Raw genomic sequence first — 18,972 nt, forward strand, 5'->3', positions numbered from 1 at the left:
GACAGGCCCTAGGAGTGGTTTATTGAACATACCAAGAGACAGGGCTGGAAGCCTGAGAGAGCAGGAAGGACCCAGGAACAGGGCACACAGTTCCCCTCAGTCCGAGTTAAAGCATGAATCTTCCCACAAGCCCAGTGAGGAGAGAGGGGGGTTGTAGGAAAAATCTTACAAATGCTGCTCTAGCAGAAGGCACCATTTTTTGGTTCTAAGTGGCTACGGGGTGACTCTGTTACATGGAGCGGGGCACTCTGGGAGAAGTTAACCTGCCTTTTTGTCATTCCCCAAACCAGGGTCAGAAGACAAAACTTGAGAATTTTAAAGGGTCTCCTACGTGAATGAGCATAACTCCCCACCCTGACACGCCAGACAAATGGTTGTCCAGTCTGCTTGATTTGGGCACCAGGGAAAGAATCAATGAGGGCAGACTGGCTTCTGCCAAGTCTCCGGGGAAATGAGCTAATTAACGTGGGCAGGACAGCAGCACGACTTCTGCCAACTCCATTTAGCAGCAAAATAGCAAAATAGTCTGGAGTTGGGGAGAGGATAAGGGGATTCTGGACTAGAACAGTCACAGACTATCCTCTGGTCCCATGGTCTCCCTCTCTGCTTGCCTGGTTTCTCCCAAACTTCCATGTAGGCTCAGGTAGTGTCTCCATCACTTTTTATTTATAGGACAATTCTTACTTATAGACTCCCTTGGGGTCTAGCATAAATTCTTACACATAGTAGGCAGTTTATCATGTTTATTGCCTGAATATATGAATGAAAAATGAATAAAGCATCCCTGTTCTTCTGGCATATTAGAATAAAAAATGAAGATGGATTCCCCTCTCAGCTCTCTTGAGAATATAAGTAAGCTCCTTAGGGGAAGAAGCTGTCTTCATGTCTGCTTGTATCTCTATTCCTAGCGCCTGGCACACAGTAAGCACTTAATAAATGCTTACTGATCCGATTTGACTTGATAGAATCACAAAATTGCATTTGGAAGGGACCTCAAGGTCCATGCAAAAATGGAATTCCTCCTCTGAGGAATGAAAATGGACTTGGCCAGGGTCATGGAGCTGACATCAAGCTCTGTCTGGAAAGACACCTACCTACCTGCCTGTGGAATAAGAATAAAAAACAAATACAAGGTAGCCTTGGAAGGTCAAACAGAACAATTCTAATGCTGCTTTGTTTGAAGCTCATTAATCTAGACTGGGATGGACTTCAGAAGCCATCTAGCTTTACGTGCTCATTTTACAGAGAGAGAAACTGAGACTCAGAGGCTTAAGTGACATGCCCTTGGCCACAGCTAGGGAGTCCTGGAGATGGAATTCTACTCAGGTTTATAGCAACAGCAAGTCCCTTTCACTTATTTATTATCCTCTCACAAACAGCTGATGCTCCCTTTCTAGATCTGTGCTCCAGTCAGCAGGCTGCTTGAAAATGAGGGATGAGTTTGTTTGGGTCTTTGTGCCAGGGGCAAGGGACAGGCTGGATTGTTCTCTCATGTGTCCTGACCCTTTCCCCAGCCTCCCCCGGAGAGGCTGAAGAGTCAGCTTCTGCTGTCACAAGTCGAGAAGAACAAGGTGTATTTGACAGAAAGATTTCCTTTCTCATTGCACTTCAGAACATCCTGACCTCCCAGAAGAACCAGTCAGTGATGTGAAGCTAAAACAAGCCTTATTTGGTCCCGGTGATTCCAGCCCACGCTCCAATCCCACGATATTTTCTGACCGGTACAGAAGGAAACACAGCATTTAGAACATCGATAATGACTGAATCATAGAATCTCAGAATTGGAATCAATCAATCCCCAAACATTTATGAAGTGGTTATTATATACCAAGGATTTAACGCTGGGGAGACAGAGACAGAAGGAAATAATCTCTCCTTCAAATAGCTCCATTCTGAAGGGGGAAACAACAAGAGAGAAAGAGACAGAGATGGAGGGGACAAAGGAGGGAGGGAAAGAGGGAGAAAGGGAAGGAGAGAGAGAGAAAGAAAGAGAGAAAGTGAGAGAGAGAAAGAGAGAGGGGGGGAATGGATAGATGATGGATGGATGAATGGATGGATAGACAGTCAGATGGAGATATGCATATAGATAGATGGATGAATTATTGATAAGTGACAGATAATAGAAAGATGATAGATGATCATTTGATGGATAAATGGCATGATAAAGTAGAGATATAGATGTATGATTGATAGAGTGATGATAGATGATAGAACATTTATTGTGTATTTACCATGTGTCAGGCACTGGACTATAATTACACTCAATATAATTTTTGTATAATATATAATACAGATACACATATGTATCTGTGGGAGGGATATATGTAATATATATATATACACAATATAAAAATAAATTGATTATATACAAAGACATACAAAGCAATTAAGTACAAGGTGGCTGGGAGAGGAGGACGCTAGCATTCTTAAGAAAGGCTTCAAGAGAAAGATGCTGCTTGAGCTGCATCTCGGAGGCAGACAAGACTATGGGGCAGAAGGAAGAAGTTACTTCAGGAGTGGTGGGGAGGGGATGGCCAAAGACAAGGCCCAGAGATGGAATAAAGACTGTGTGCAGCAGAGAGAGGCTGGTTTGATTGTATTGGAGCATGTGTGTGGGGGGGTGAATATTCCTAGAGGCTTGAAAGGTAGACAGAGGCTGGCTTGTGAAGGATTTAAAAGCTAGACAGAAAAGCTTATTTGTGGTTTTAGAAGCATTCGGGAACTCCCAGAATTCACTGAATAGGGGAGTCTTATGATCAGATCTACTCTCAAGGAAAATCACTTTGCAATATTGTGTAGGCTGGACTAGAGTAAGGAGAAAAATGGAAGCAGTGAGACTAATTAAAAATCTGTTGCAATAATTTCCATGAGTGCTGATGGGAGCCTGATTTAAGGTGGCAGCTGTGGATGCACATAAGGGATCATATGTAAGAAATGTGGTAAAGGGAGAAATGGTAAGATTTGGCACCCAAAGGGATATGTGGGGTGAAAGATCATGGGAGTACAGGATAATGCCTAGAAAGACTGGAGGAATGGTGGGGTCTCTCATGGTAGGAGGGAAGTATGAAGGGGAAGAATGATGAGTTTGTTTTGGGATATATTCACTTTAAGAATCTCTGGAACATCCATTCTGACATATCCAACAGACAATTGGTGAGAGGAGACTAAAACCAAAGGGGAGAGATTGGCTGGATCTCTGTATCTGGGAGTGTCTGCATGCATCACAGGAGCTAATGAGGTTATTGAGAGTATAGAGAAAAAAAGGAAAGAGGAGGTCAGAACTGGGGGGGAACACCTGCAGCTATGGGGATCGATATGAATAATGAGTTAACAGAAGAATCCAGGAAGGATGAATCAGACAGGAAGAAGATCCAGGAGGGAGAAGTCTCAAAAAACCCCAGAGAGGAGCTCATCCAAGAAGAAATTCTGAGCAATGATGTCAAATACAGCAGGGAGGTCTTGAAGGATTAAGTCGAAGATCGAAGGAAAGACCATTAGATTTGGAAATGAAAACTCTTTGGTCACTTTCAAGGGTGTTTCTGTTGAAGGATGAGGTCAGAAGCCAGATGGAGTGGGCACAAGGGCTCAAAGTGGAGGCAATGAAGGGAGCTTTCTTTTTCGGGGCGTTTGGCTGAGGAGACGTAACAAACAATGGCTTGAGAGGATGGTAGGCTATAGCAAAAGTTATATATTATATAGGTAGGAAAAGATTCTAAGTGTGGGAGGAGGATTGATTGTGGTTACAATCTACAGGAGAGTATGGGATTAAGTGTGCTAAGGAGATCTAAGATTTCATTGTCAGATATTGGAGAAGAGAATGGAAAAAGTTGTCAAGATCTGAGATTTGAGATAAGAAGAAGAAAGACTCCTGGTGAATGATCTCAGTTCTCAGGAAAGTAAAATCCTCAGCTAAGAGTGAGGTGGAGGAATAATCTTGGGGCCTTGAGGAGGGAAGAAAGGTTTGGAATCGTTCTTGTGGTGAGAAAGCAAATCATTTAGGGAGGAATAAAAGGATTGTTTTAGCCAATCAGGCCAGCCCCTACCTGAACAACAATCTCCCTTCCAATGTATCCAATGGGCAGCCATCCAGACTTGTCTTAAAGATCACTAGGGAACCATTTGAGGACTGCCAGAAAACCACAGTGCAGTCAACACAGAATTTCATAGTTAAGAAATTTCTCTTCACATCCCAGATAAATCTGCCTCTTTTCATTTTGCACAATTTTAGTTGCAGAAGCAACATGGCAGAGTGAATAGCTGAGCTTGGAGTCAGGAAAACTTGAGTTTAAAAACTATCTTAGGCACTTTCCCTCTCACAGCCTCAGTTTCCTCCTCTGTAAAATCTCCCTTACAATAATAGCACCTACCTCCCTGGATCAAATGATTGATTAATATATTATTTCATTTGTTTTATAATACTTAAAATCTGCATAACAGTTAATCATTAATGTTGTTGTTATTGTTCTTGCTATGGCACCGCCCTCTGGGGGCAAACAGAACAGATCCAATCCCTCTTCCATATGATAATCCCTAGAATCCTTGATAAATTTTCACCTTTTCTGGAGACTAAACTTGCCCAGTTCTTTAGAACAGCCTCCAATTCTACTTTTTTCTGAGTACTCTCTCAGTAGTCTTCCTAAAATGAGGAAGCTGGGAATGAACACCAGCTGCATCCATCATGGCACCCAGCAGACCCACCCCTTTCCTAGGCCCAGACACTCTGCCTCTGTGAAAGTAGAGTGATAACAGTTTAAGATTTAAGACTTCTAATTAACGTGGCCATCAGAGGAACTGATGGTGGAACAGAGCCAAAGGCAATTGAAAACGATACAATACAACAGTATCTGATAAACCTGAAGATCTCTGCTCCTGAGATAAGGTCTCATTATTCAGCAGAAATGCTAGGATAATTGTAAATTAGTCAACAGAAATTACATCACAGGCTATGGATTTTGAGCTGGACAAGATGGTAGCCGCCATACTCCATGATTTTACAGATGTGGACAAAGATTTAGATTGATATCTCATACAATAAGCTCCAAATGGTTGCATGACCTTCATTTTAAAGGTCACATCATAAACAAAGGAGTTAGGAAGGTGATATCTTTCACAACTATGGATGGAGAGGGGAAGGGAATGAACGGTTATATAGCACCTATTGTGTGGCAGTCACCATGCTAAGCACGTTACAAATATCTTATTGATCCTCCCAACAACCCTGCAAGAGTTTATTACCAGACAAAAGATAAGAGAGCATCATGGGAAATAAAATGTTTGAATGACCAAAAATTAAAATCTTTTAAAAACAAAAACAATGCAGTTAAAATTAGATGGAGAAAACTGTTAATGGAGAAGAAAATCTTTGCCACGAATTTTTCTAAGAAAAGTGTGATATCCAAGATATGGGGTATCCCAAAAGTGTTAGTGCCATTTAAAACAATTTGAGTTTCCACTAAGAGCTTCCCTGTATTAGGAAACTGACCCAAATATAAGAGAACAAAAACCATTCTCCACCTGATATATGGTCAAAGAATATCAATTAGCAGTTATTATCAGGAAATCGAAATCATGTACCACATAAAAGAAACGTGCCTCGTTCCTTTTATGTCTATATTTGTTCATTTGTTTCTAAGTTCGCTCAAGTGCCTCCTTCTACATGAGACCCTCCAATCACTGCTTTCTTGCTTCTGTCCTAATTAATTACCTTGTGTGTCTGTGTGTGAGTATGTACACACAAACATATGTGTATGTCTATACACACTTATAAATATAGATCTGGATAGAGAGAGATACCTCTGCCAGTAGATAAAGAGATCTAGATCTAGACTCTATGTATCCTTCTATATTCGTCTCTTCTGTTGGAAGACTTGTATCCTCAACCCTCAGGACATTGGCTGGCAAGGAGTGATAAATTGGTTGGGAAAGCCCAACCCCTGAATCTTTCACCTGGCCCCTCATCTAAGAGAGAGACACACAGGGAGAACCAGTTAGAGCTTCAGGAGGACACCTGTTACTTATAGGCAACGAGACAGCTCAGCTTCTTTCATCTTCTGGAGGTTGAGAAGGGAAGGAAAATAATAACATTTCCTCAGGGAACTCAGCTGAGATCAGCAGCTGCTTCTGGGAGGGAGTCTTCACCCCATTTGGGTTTACTCTCTTGCCTCAGCTAGAAAGAAGAAGGGGAAGGAGGTCCCCACTGTCCCTTACATCACACCGCTGTTCCACTTTGCTGATACTCCTGATGAAGCAGCTGTCGGACAGAAATGGGTCACTTGGGGGGTGGGGGGGAGCTGAGCCAAGAACCAGATCCCAGGGACTGAAAGGGAATCACCAACACCAGCGGGTTTCTGGGGAAACTAGGGGGAGGATTGGGGTGGAAGCAGAACTGAAGTTGATGCTTCATGAGGAAATTGGAGGTGGATTTAGACAGGGAGATGACCTGAATTCAAAAGCTGACATCTCAGCATTAGTCTACTAAAAACACAAGTGACTGAAAATATTAATAATAATGATAAGGGATAGGGACAACTAACTGACATTTGTATGGTCATATACAATGACCAATATCATATATATTCATATAACTATATACTTTATAGCAAATCTTTAGATAGAGCTTACTCATGCCAGGTGTTATGCTAAGTAAGCCATAATTATTAATTATTCTGATTCTCACAGCGACCTTGGTAGGTATAGGCTATTTTAATCCACATTTTATAGTCAAGGAAACTGAGGCAGATAGAAAAGACACACAGCTATGAAATGTATGAGGCCAGAGTTGAATAGCTACTCAGCTGTATACACACAGAGCTTTAGAAACTCTGTAGTGTTTTATACATATAAATGTGGGCAATTAGGGGAGTCCCCCAATGGACTGGCCTGGAGCCATACACCTCCTCATTTGATTCTCACAATATCCACTAGGTAAGTGCTGCATATATTATTGTTCCCATTTTACAGATGAGAAAGTGAGATTGAGAGAGCTTCCGTGGCTTGTCAGTGGTCAGCCAATGTGCAAAGGTTTATTTTTTTTATTTAATAGTATTCTATTTTTCTAAATACATGAAAAGAAATAAATACAAGATAATTTTCTAAGAAAAAATGCTAATACCTAGAATGAGAAAGGGAGGACAGGGAAGAGAGACACATGGAGATAGACATAGAAAGAGACAGAGATGAAGACAGAGACAAATAGAGACAGAAAAACAGAGAGTGACACACACAGAGGAAGATATACAGAGACAGAGACTCACAGAGACAAAAAGAGAAAGTCTGAGAGACATATGGAGGCAGACATAGAAACAGAGATGAAGACAAATAGAGAAAGAGAAAGAAAAACAGGAAGCCACACATACAGAGGGAGACACACACAGAGACAGAGATAGAGAGAGATAGACTCTCAGACAAAGAGAAAGTCAGGGAGACACAGAGAAAACAAGAGACGATAGAGACACACACATGGAGAAAGACACCCACACAGACACACATAGTCCCCCCCTCCAACACAGAGAGCCAGAAAATGAATGCGTATTCTTCAGTCTTTTGACAAGCAACCACTGGCAGCCTTGCCCTTCCAAGGACCCCTGGAAATGGCCTGGTTTTATGTCAAATCAGAGTAAATGTGGAATTGAATTGAATCTCTGCCTTCACATGCTCTCGCTGAAGTCAAACTGGACTCCTAACTACTCCCTTGACACGCTTTCTCATATTTGTACAGGTAGGCTCCACATGGTCTGTGTTCCTTTACATTCACTTTTCTCTTCCATCAAGACTCTGTTCAGGGACCTCCTCCTTCATGCAGCCTTTCCTGGACCCCTAGATCAAAGTGTTCTCTTCCTCTTAAAATTGCCCCAGAGCATTTTATCTGGATCTCTCATTTTTCCCCACTGAGCCCTATCTTTATTATACTGACTCATCTATTTCATTTTCCATCTCTCTACACCCTCAGCAGAATATGGGCTGCTGGAGAGCAGGGAGTGCCCCCAGGAAATTGTTTGACAGATCTAGAAAAAATAATAACAAAGTTCATCTGGGAGAACAAAATGTCAAGAATTTTAAGGGAATATTGAAAAAAAAATACCATTGAAGGTGGCCTAGCTGTGCCAGACCGAACACTGTATTATAAAGCTGTGGTCATCAAAACCATTTGGTGCTGGCTAAGAAATGGCTGGTCCATCAGAGGAATAGGTTAAGTTCACAAGAAAAAAAAGTCATTGGCTACAGTAATCTAGCTTTGACAAACCCAAAGACCCCAGTTTTGGGGATAAGAGTTCACTATTTTACAAATCCCCTGCAGCCCCTCCTGGGGATTTCACCCCTGCAGCCCCTCCTGGGGATTTCACCCCTGCAGCCCCTCCTGGGGATTTCACTCCTGCATCCACTCTTGTGGATTTCACCCCTGCAGACTCTCTAAAAATGCCCCTTTCTCTTTTGACATTGCCATCCTTCTGATGAAAATGCTCACGGCTGGACTACAGTAATAGCCCGATGGTGGGTCGGCCTGCCTCTAGACTCTCCCTGCTCCAGTCCATCCTCCATTCCACCAAAGTGATTTTCTTAAAGCCTGAGGCTAATCAGCTCTTTATTTAACCAACTCTAAGGGTTCCCCATTGTGTCTAGGATCAAATATAAAATCCTCTATTTGGCATTCAAAGCTTTTGGCCCCTTCCTAACTTTTCAGCCTTATTATACCTTAGACTCCTCTACCTTCTCTTCAATCCAACAATACTGGCTTCTTTGCTGTTCTTCACACAGAAGACACCTGACTTTCTGGAACCAGCATTTTCATTGGCTGTCCCCATGTTGGGAATGTTCTCCCTTCTCATCTCTTCTATCTCTTGACTTTCCTTTCTTCACATTTCAATTAAATCCTACCCCCCCCCAAAAGCTTCCCTCATTCTTCTTACTGCTAATGTCTTTCTTTTGTTAATGATCTCTAATTTACATGTATCTGGACACACACAGAGTTTGTCTATAACTATAGCTATTTGAATGTTGTCTCTTATTTAGACTGTGAGCTCTTTGAGAGTGGGGACTGGCACGTAGTAGGTGCTTGATAAATATTTGAGGGCTGACTGACAGTCTCTATACCTTGGCATGGATCATCCATAATTCCCAGAATGCTGTGGTTTATTTCAGGACTCATTTCCATAGTGGGCTAATATAAGAGTATGGTTGAAATAATAAAACATAGCCTTTAAAAACCTTTACTTGGTACAACTGTCCTCAAGCTATCATCCATAACCTCTCCTCCCTTCTCTCAGCCAAACTCTACTTTTTGCCTCAACAATTAACAGCCTCCTTAATTTCTCTGTCTCTCATCTGTTCATTCTGCAACCTGTCCTCTACAGAAATGCCAAATAAGTGTTTTGAAAACACATACTAGGCTCTCATTCCTTTAGAAAGAAGCTTCCTCAGTGCCCAAAGGGCCATGAAACAAACTGTGCATCCCCTTTATCCCAGCAGTGTCTCTACTGGGCCTGTGTCCCAGAGAGATCATAAAAGAAGAGAAAGGGCCCCATGCGCAAAAATGTTTGTGGCAATTCTTTTTGTAGTGGCTGGAAACTGAGTGGAAGCCCATCAGCTGGGGAATGGCTGAATAAATTGTGGTATATGAGTGTTATGGAATAGTATTGTTTGGAAGAAACGACCAGCAGGATGAATACAGAGAGGCCTGGAGAGACTTACAGGAACTGATGCTGAGGGAAATGAGCAGAACCAGAAGATCATTGTACACGGTAACAACAAGATTATACAATAATCAATTCTGATGGACGTGGCTCTTTTCAACAATGAGGTGATTCAAGTCAATTCCAATGGTCTTGTGATGAAGAGAGTCATTTGCACCCAGAGAGAAGGCTGTGGGAACTGACTGTGGATCACATCATAGTATTTTCACTATTTTGTTGTTGTTTGCTTGCTTTTTGTTTTCTCTCATTTTTTCCCTTTTCATCTGATTTTTCTTGTGCAGCATGACATTTGTAGAAATATGTATAGAAGTACTTCATGTATTTAACATATATTGGATTACTTACCACGTAGGGGAGGAAGTGGGAGGGAGGGAAAAAATTCGGAACACAATGTTTAGCAGAGGTGAATGTAATGTTGAAAATTATCCATGCATATATTTTGAAAATAAAAAAGCTTTAATTAAAAATAAAAAATAAAGCAAATTTGTGTCTTAAAAAAGGAAAGAAGCTACTTCAGCTGTTTATTATCTGTAAGAAATATCTACATTCCTCTTTTTGAATTTTAAGTCCTTCTGAATCTGACTCTAAACGCTTTCCAGACAGATTTTTCATCACTCCCCTCATACACTCTAAATTTTAATCAAACTAATCTGTTTACTGTTTCTTATAACTATTCTCTCATCTTCCACATCTGTAGCTTGGCAAGGACTGTTCCCCTCATTCCTGGAATGTACTCCCTGTTTCCTAAGTGCTACCTCTTAGAATTCCTACTTTTCTTTATCATTCAGCTCATCAGGAGCTTTCTACATGAATACAGCCAGTTGCTTACTCCTCCCTTCTGCTATAATTTTGATGTTCAGTCATTTCAATTGTGTCCCATTCTTTGTGACCCTATTTGGGACTTTCTTGGCAAAGATAGTGAAAGGGTTTTGCCACTTGCTTCTCCAGATCATTTTATATAGGAAACTGAGGCAAGCAGAATTAAGTGACTTGCCCAGGATAACACAGCTAATATGTTTCTGAGGCCAGATTTCAACTCAGCTCTTTCTTTCCTCCCTCCACTGCATCACCTAGCGGCCTCATAATTATGCTTTATTTATTTTCTTTCTTTTTTTAAAGGAAACTTTATATATCCATGTTGTGACTCTCTTTTAAAATCATTAATTATTTTTAATATCTTTTTTTTAATTGAGTTCCAATTTCTCTTTTCTCTATTTGTCTCTCTCTCTCTCTCTCCCTGTCCCCTTTCTCTGATTATTGAAAAGGCAAGCAATAGGATACCCGTCATTATGCATGTGAAGTCATTCAAATTTCCGTATTAATCATGTTGGGAAAAATATAAAAAAGTAATCTGAGGTCTACAGACCACTAAGAAGTCCACTAAGACCTTGAATAGGGAGAGGGGAAAAATCCATTTTGTATGATATTTGCCAATATCTGAGGTGTAAATGCTCACACTGAAAATTTAACAATTGCCGGCTATAGGGGTTGGTTCCAGTACATGCCCAAATGGGCAGACTGGCCCAGGATTTCCAGGTGAAGCTCGTACTGTCTTCCAACAAGCCTGAGGAATCCCTTTGCATTGGAATTGGTTCAAGCCATAGGCCTCTTAACAGGAGGTTACATTGGGTTAATCACGGGGGCTGATCTTGTTCCTTCTTCCTTGGAAGTCAGTGAGACATGTTTTCTACTTGAACAATGTGATAGGACACATTCAGCCCTAGGCCATGAATAGCACTTGCCTCCATTTTCCTGGGAATTCTGGCTGCCCTCAGAGCCAACTGGCTCACTGGAAGCCTTTATTATAGATGGGCCATCATAATCATTGCTTCCTACACTCTCCCCCAGAGGAGGGCTGTTGGTTTGACCTAATGTCATCTTGTCCTCTGGACTCTCCTTCCTGGAAGAGAAGGCTCTGAATTCTTTCCATACATTTGCCTTTAGAAGAATCTCAGGTTCAGGGTTCCATTCCTTGACCCTGAATCTATTCCCTACATCCAAGTTTATTTCCTTTTTTGATTTTTTTTTAAAATTTTACTATTATAGCTTTTTATTTACAAAACCTATGCATTATTTTTCAACAATTACCCCATCAAAGCCTTCTGTTCCAACTTTTCCCCTCCTTATCCCCATCCCCTTCCCACATGTCAGGTAGTCCAATACATGTTAAATATGTTAAAGTATATATTAAATCCAAGATATACACACACACACACTTACACAGTTATTTTACTGCACAAGAAAAATCGGATGTAGAAAGAAAGAAAAAACCTGAGAAGGGAAACAAAAATGCAAGCAAACAATAACAGAAAGAGTAGAAATGCTATGTTGAGGTCCACACTCTGTACCATGGTTCTCTCTCCAGGTGTAGCCGATTCTCTTCTTTACTGGACAATTGGAACTGGTTTGGATCCTCTCATTGTTGAGGAGAGCCACATCCATCAGGATTGATCATGCTTGCTGTTGCCGTGTACAATGATCTTCTGGTTCTGCTCATTTCACTCAGCATCAGTTCATGTAAATGTCTCCAGGTCTTTCTGAAATCATCCTGCTGGTCGTTTCTTACAGAACAATGATATTCCATACCCAACTTTATTTCCAAAGGACAAAGTGAACCCGACTTCTGCTAAATTGAGGTTACAAAAGGTGGGTAGCCAGATGGTTCTGGACTTGAGGGTCAGGAGGACCTGATTTCAAATCCTGCCTCAAACACTTACCAGTCATCTTTAAACAAGTCGGATGTGTCATCCCCCTTTTCCTCCCATTCCCATTCAATAAATGTCAATGGCTCCATATTACCTTCAGAATCAATATAAAATCTACTGGTTGTCATTAAAAACCCTTATTAACTCGGTCCCTTCCTGACCTTTCCAGGCCTTTCACACTTTCCCTGCCCTTCCTCCTCTGCACACAAACACTATACCACAATACCAGCCTCCTTCCTGTTCATCACACAAGCCCCATCTGTAGATGCTGGCCACTTTCCCTGCTCTTTCCCATTTCCTGGAAGATTCTCATCTCCTGTTCCCGACTTCCCTGGCTTCCTTCAAGATACACACAGACACATACTCACACACTCACACACACACACTTCTCCTGCACAAATATTTATGCAGTACTCATTTACACCCAATGAATCCTGGGATCCCTTCCTGCTGGGAGCCTGGGAAGCCGACCTTGAAACTCATTCAATGGTAAAGGAACCTAATGAACATTGGCTTGGAACCTGAAGCTGGTGTAACTGTGCTCCCTTGCAGAGAGAAATTAACCCTTTTCCTCCCGAGCCTGGTGAAGGAGTGGGGTGCTTCCAGACCAATTGGCTTGCTGGCTGTAAGAGCAGACTATCTTTAAGACAGCATGCATTGTGACCCGGAATCTGGTGTTGAAGGTCAGAGAATCCCCAAAGCTCGGAGTGGGAAGGAGCCTGAGAGACCTCATCTTGTCCAATTCAGATGTGGGCAGAAATCTCCCTCCCACATCCTACCCAGATGATCATCCAAGCTTTGTCTGATGCCTTCCATTGATGAGGAGCTCATTACTTTTCATGGCAACCTATTCTAGTTGTGGATAAAGGCAGATAGAATGCAATGAGTCTTTAAGATGGGGGTTAGTCCTGTCTCTCAGCATCACTCTGGGTAAGGAGGAAAGGAGACAAACCATAGCATTTAGCTCAATCCCCACAATGTAAGTATAAGGATGAAGGATAACTTTTATTTTGGACGAATGTTCTCTGGCCCACTCCCTAATGAAGAGGATTCTGGAGCTTCCATTTAGGGCTCAACAGAAGACTCATGACCTCTAGGTGAAGCTCTTAATGTAGAAGGGGTCAAAGGAGACCCAAAGCATATGTGCCTATTATCATATACCCATTATCTATTGTGATTATTTAAGAAGAGTGAGCTGGAGTTCAGAGAGGTTCTGGGATTTACCTGAGATCACAGCATCAGGAAGCGGGAGAGAGCAGGAGCAGATGAGGAGCTCTTCCCGATGGATCCCAACTCGAACCCTCTTCCTACAGAAAGAATACAAATTTAAAAAGAAAACTCTTGAAATGTGGGAGGGAGCCGGCAGTGAGCATGTCCCTTCTCAGGTGCGAGCAATGATGGTTATAACTATCAGGTGGTGTTTTAGTAACCACTGGGTTTCTGGGTCTTGAACATTATTCTGCCTTTTTCTCTGCAATGGCAGAGAGTTTGGCTTGTTAGCCATAATAAGATTCATCTTCCTGAGTTTAAATTATCAGATACTTATCAGCTGGGTGACCCTGAAAGTCACTTAACCCTCATTGCCTCAGTTTCCTCATTTGTAAAATGGGAATAAAAAGAAAGAAATACCAATTCAATCTAGGATTGCCAAAAAAACTTCCAAGTGGGTCATGAGCAACAGAGCTGTCAGCTGGAGCTTTCTCTTCTCCCCTCCTCACTTCTCATCTCCCAACCCCTTGACATTTTCCTTTACCAACTCCTACTTTAACTCTATGCACTATGCACCCTGATCCTGTCCTTTCTTCTCCATAAGACTGGCCCATTAACACCCCCTTCTCTCACTTATAGTCAGTCTCTTCCTATTCTCTAGTTCATTTTCTGTCGCCTACAGACACACTCAAGTGCCCCTTATCCAAAAGTAAACAAACAGCAGCAGCAGCAGCAACAACAACCACCAAAAAACAAAACAAAACAAAAAACCCTTTCAAGATCCTGTCGTCTTCCTTATCACCTGCTATATCCCCTTCCTTTCTCAGCCAAATTTCTTTTAGAAAGTCATGTATCTATTGTCCTTTCCCCTGGTTTTGTTTGAGAACTTGAAATCTGGTTCCTGATTTTGTTCTTAATCAAAACTTCCTTCTCCAAAGTGACCAATAAAGTGACCAATCACCATATCCAACGGATGGCTTCTTCCCATGCTTCTCCTTCATCTCTGCTGCATATGGCACTACAGGACTCTGCTCTCTCCTGCTTCTCCTTCTACTTGTCTGTTTTTTTTTCTCAATTTCTTTTCTGGATCCATCCCCCATGTCACACAGATAAACAGTAGATATGGCCCAAGGCTCTGTCCTCAATTCTCTTCTCTTTTCCCTCTCTATTTCCTCCCTCCCTCCTACCTTTCTTCTCCTCCTCTTCCTTCTGCTCCTCCTCCTCTTTCTTCTGTCTGTCTCTGTCTCTGTGTGTGTCTCTGTCTCTCTCTGTCTCTGTATGTGTCTATGTCTCTATTTCTGTTTCTGTCTGTCTGTCGGTCTGTCTCTGTGTGTCACTCTCTGTGTCTCTTTCTCTTTCCCCACTCTCTCTGTGACTCTGCCTTTCTCTGTCCCTCTCTCACTGTCGCTCTCTAGTCTATCTCTGTTTCTCTCTATCTCTTTCTCTTGCTCCCTCTGTGTTTTTCTCTGTCTCTGTCTCTTTGTTCGTCTATCTGTCTCTCTGTCTCTCTCCCCTTCCTCTTTCCTCCTCCTATGCCTCACCACCCCCCCCTTCATCTATTCTCATGGATTCACACAGAAGTTCTCAGAGAGATCTATCTAGTCCAAGACTGTAATGCCAAAGGTCACTTTTAATGGGGTGACCAGTTCCTCCATTGGTCCTCTTTCTTATTCTGCCTTAAGGTTATGACCGTCCCCTCTTAATGGTTGAGATAAAGGTGTTATAGACATTCCTTAATGTCATTAGAATATCAGTAACCTCCATCTATGAGGCTCTCCCCACCTAGGTCTCTGCATTATGTCAATGTTCTTGTTATTCCATAAAAGGCTTGCTGTCCCCATACTCAGGGCTAGACTCTTTGAGATGATAGTCTCGTCTAGCCCTGGGATCAACATGGATGCATTGGTCCCAATATTTCTCTCCATTTAATAAACTATTGAATTGGTCTCTAATCTCTGTCCTGCTCAGTTTCTTTTGGCATTATAAGACTTTCCTCCATCCTCTATTATTTGTTGAACATTTCAAGCTTTATATCCCAATAGCCATCTCGAACGCCACATATCTATAAAAAAACTCATTATCTCCCACACTCCCCTCCCTTATCTCTTTTGAGGAAGCCATCATTCTTTGGTCACTCAGATTCATAGCCTTGATGCCATCCTTAAGTCCTCCCAGCCACCCATTCTCCTAGTGAATCAATCGCCACCTCTTGTCATTTCTGGCCCACAGCCTTTGCCTCCTCTCAGTTCAGGCTCTCCTTGCCCGTGGCTTCCCCTCCATCCGTGACCTCCTTATTTGGTTCCCATCCTAAGCCTCTCTACTTCCATTTGTCCACAGAGCAGCCCGAGTGATCTTCCTAAAGTCTAGGCCTGATCTTCTACTCTTCGAATGCAGCAGCAAACTCCAGCACCTCCTTATTACTTCCAATAAATAATTATTTCTTATTTATTACTTATGTTTCAAAAGTAACAAATCTCTCTGGCATTTACATATTTCCATAGCTTGTTCTTTCCTTCTGTGGTGGGCTTGAGGGTCTGGGGTTCATACAGTCAGTTACTCTGCCCCATTGGCTCTAGATCTCTTTCGCAGAATACATCTTGATTTAGTCACTCAGTCAGAAGGATAAAGAAGGCTGGGGCATCTCTGTTGAGTTACTAAGCCAGAGGCATGGGGGCTAGGTGCTTTGATTGGAGTTTGAGCAACTTGGAGCTTGACCTACATAAATCTGGTCTTAGTGGTGAAGCCCCCAGCTAAGCCCCTGAAGATTAATGTGGGGAGAAGAACACATCTCAGCCCCTTCACTCCTTCTCATTGACCAGAGGAGATTCTGGACATTGGAGGGTCAAGAGTTGAACTTAGTCATCCAGCATCTGTACCGGGAACCAAAACTAGACCCACTGAGGCAAGGCAGCTCCAAGACTCAGGAAGGAGACCAATGGGAAAGATCCCACAATCCTAAGGAGAACATCGTCAGCTCCCCACAAAGGGCTCAAAGAAGCTGGATTCTGTATGTCCTTGTGTGACATTGTATCATCAGCTTTTGGGAGATTGAGGGAATAATAAAAAGTTATACAATCACTCCCCCAAAGTTGGTGATACATAGTCACACAAAGATATATATAAAGTACCCCTCTCTTAAAGGTAGATAAATGGGACTGACTCATTGATCTCGGCTATTAGGCATTGGGAGAAGTGCACTGATGGGGGCTCGTGAGTTCTAAAGTACCAAAAAGGCATCTACTACCCCCAGCCCTTGGGGCTTAGCCACTAGGACACTGAGGGTCAAGTCCCCGGTGGGGCACCTGAGAGCAGCTTCCCAGCCTTCGTAATCTGTTTATTTCTCTCCTTTATTCCCCAGGCCAGCCACACAGGTCCTTCCAGGACCCTGCCATGACTCAGTGCACTGGACACAAGGTCCTTGAGGTCAGGGACCCTCTTTGATGTTTCTTTGAACCTCCAGTACTTAACGCAGGACCTGGAAGTTAATGGACTTTGATCAGTTGATTGGCTGATTGGCCTTTCTCTCGTGGTGTGTGACTTAATTTCCAACCAGAATAGGGCCCAGGCCTGCCAAGCTGCTCGGGAGCCAGTTGACTTTGGCAGCTTCTGCCGGTGAGCTCAGGAAGATGGTTCTGGCTGAGTTCTTGCTCCCAGAGGTCAGGGTGGGGGGGAGGGAGACTTGAACCACCAAACAGCAACAACAACCACCAACAATCAACAACCAGAAAAAGGCTTAGCCTTAAGTTTACCTTTTAGTAACTTCTGGAAAGTAAGAGAACAGCTGCCAGACCGGAGCTTTGGTGTGAGGTAACTTGTTGATGGAAAGCCTCTGGAAGACTTGAAACTCCAGGAAATTCCACCCACCTGAGAGTCCACCTGGGTCTTCTAGGGTTCAACACTCCAGCTGGGATCCGGACTCAAAGCTCAAGTCCAGAACCCCAGGGGGAGGAGGGAAGGGGAGCTGGGATCTGGACTCAAAGCTGGAGGTTACCAAGAAGTCCAGAACCCCAGGGGAAGGAGCAAGGTGTGGGGGTACTCTGAGTGATGGGGGAGAGAAAGAGGGAAAGAGCTTGAAGAGGAAGGGAGAGACCTCAAGGAAGAGGAGGGAGGGAAGGAAGAGAGCAGACAGACAGATAGATACAGAGAGGAAGAGACAGAGAGGGAAAGAGTAAGGCAAGACCAAGAGACGCAGAGAGAGATCAGGAAGGTCAGAGACAGACGGAGGCTGCTAGCTTCTCTGAGTGGGAAAGACAAAGTACACAAGTCCTTTTATTAGTCCATCCTAGTGAAACACCCCTTTCTAAAAAGCTCTAAAAAGTAGCTACATTTGACTGACTAGTTGATACCAATTAGTAAACATTGGGAGAAGCACCTGGGGGGGGGCTCATGAATTCTAAAGTACCCAAAAGACAGCCACTGGCTCTTCATGGTGCTTGGCTGGGACAATGGACTTGGGATTCAAATCCTACCTTAGATACTTACTAAGGGTGTCACCTCAGAGAACTCACTTAAGCCTCCACTTTCCCTCCTGTAAAATGGACATGATCATATGTACCTCTCAGAATTGAAGACAAAATGAGGCGATGTGTGTGAAATGCTTTGCAAACCATCAAGTCCTACATAGATGAGAATCAGGGTGGTTGTTACCAGAAGCAGAGAAGTGACATAATGGGCGGGATGCTGGGTCTGGAGTGGGAAAGACCTGAATTCTGGTCCTGCCATGTGGCTGGCTCCATTTGTGGAACATTGGCTTAATAAGCAGGATCTAAGATCCAGGTTATGATTGGATTCTGCTGGCCCCAGGGAGATCCCCTTTATCACCTCTTTACCTTTACCTCTCAGGGAAAGTGGGAGGCTCACAGCTGCTCTCCCCAGTGTCAGGGCCCCAAAGTCCACCAGGATCTTTCTAGCATCAGCTAGGATGATGACCTCTGCTTTGACCTGTTACAACAGTCCTGAGTTCCAGTCTTGGTTCTAGCACTAGCTCCCCATGAGACTCCAGGCAAATCTCCTCCTCCCACCTTTTCTTTTGTATTTTTAGGATTTTTTTTTCCAATTCCATGTAAAGATAGTTTTTTTTGCACATTTATAAAAATTTTCCCCAACACATGCAAAGATAGTTTTCAATATTCACCTCTGCAAAACTTTCTGTTCCAAATTTTCCCTCCTCTCCCCCATCCCTAGATAGCAAGCAATCCGATATAGATTAAAGATGCAATTCTTGTAAACATATTTCCAGATTTGTTAAGCTGCACAAGAAAAACCAGATCAAAAGGGAAAAAACACAGGAAAGAAAAAACTAACGAGCAAACAACAAAAATGGTGGAAATGCTAGGCTCTGACTCACATTCAGTCTCCAAATGAAGGCT

At 42.8% G+C, this 18,972-nt stretch overlaps 1 long non-coding RNA gene across 1 annotated transcript in view; it reads right to left on the reverse strand.

The window, feature by feature from the left end:
* Positions 1-13,757, reverse strand: part of LOC116423532 — a 28,082-nt gene extending 14,325 nt beyond the window's left edge. Inside the window, exon 1 of the long non-coding RNA XR_004234142.1 lies at positions 13,619-13,757. This is a non-coding gene — a long non-coding RNA (uncharacterized LOC116423532). The remainder of the gene's footprint in view (positions 1-13,618) is intronic.
* Positions 13,758-18,972: the final 5,215 nt, after the last annotated feature.

Source organism: Sarcophilus harrisii, chromosome 4, assembly GCF_902635505.1.
Source record: "Sarcophilus harrisii chromosome 4, mSarHar1.11, whole genome shotgun sequence".
In the NCBI taxonomy this organism is placed as follows: domain Eukaryota; kingdom Metazoa; phylum Chordata; class Mammalia; order Dasyuromorphia; family Dasyuridae; genus Sarcophilus; species Sarcophilus harrisii.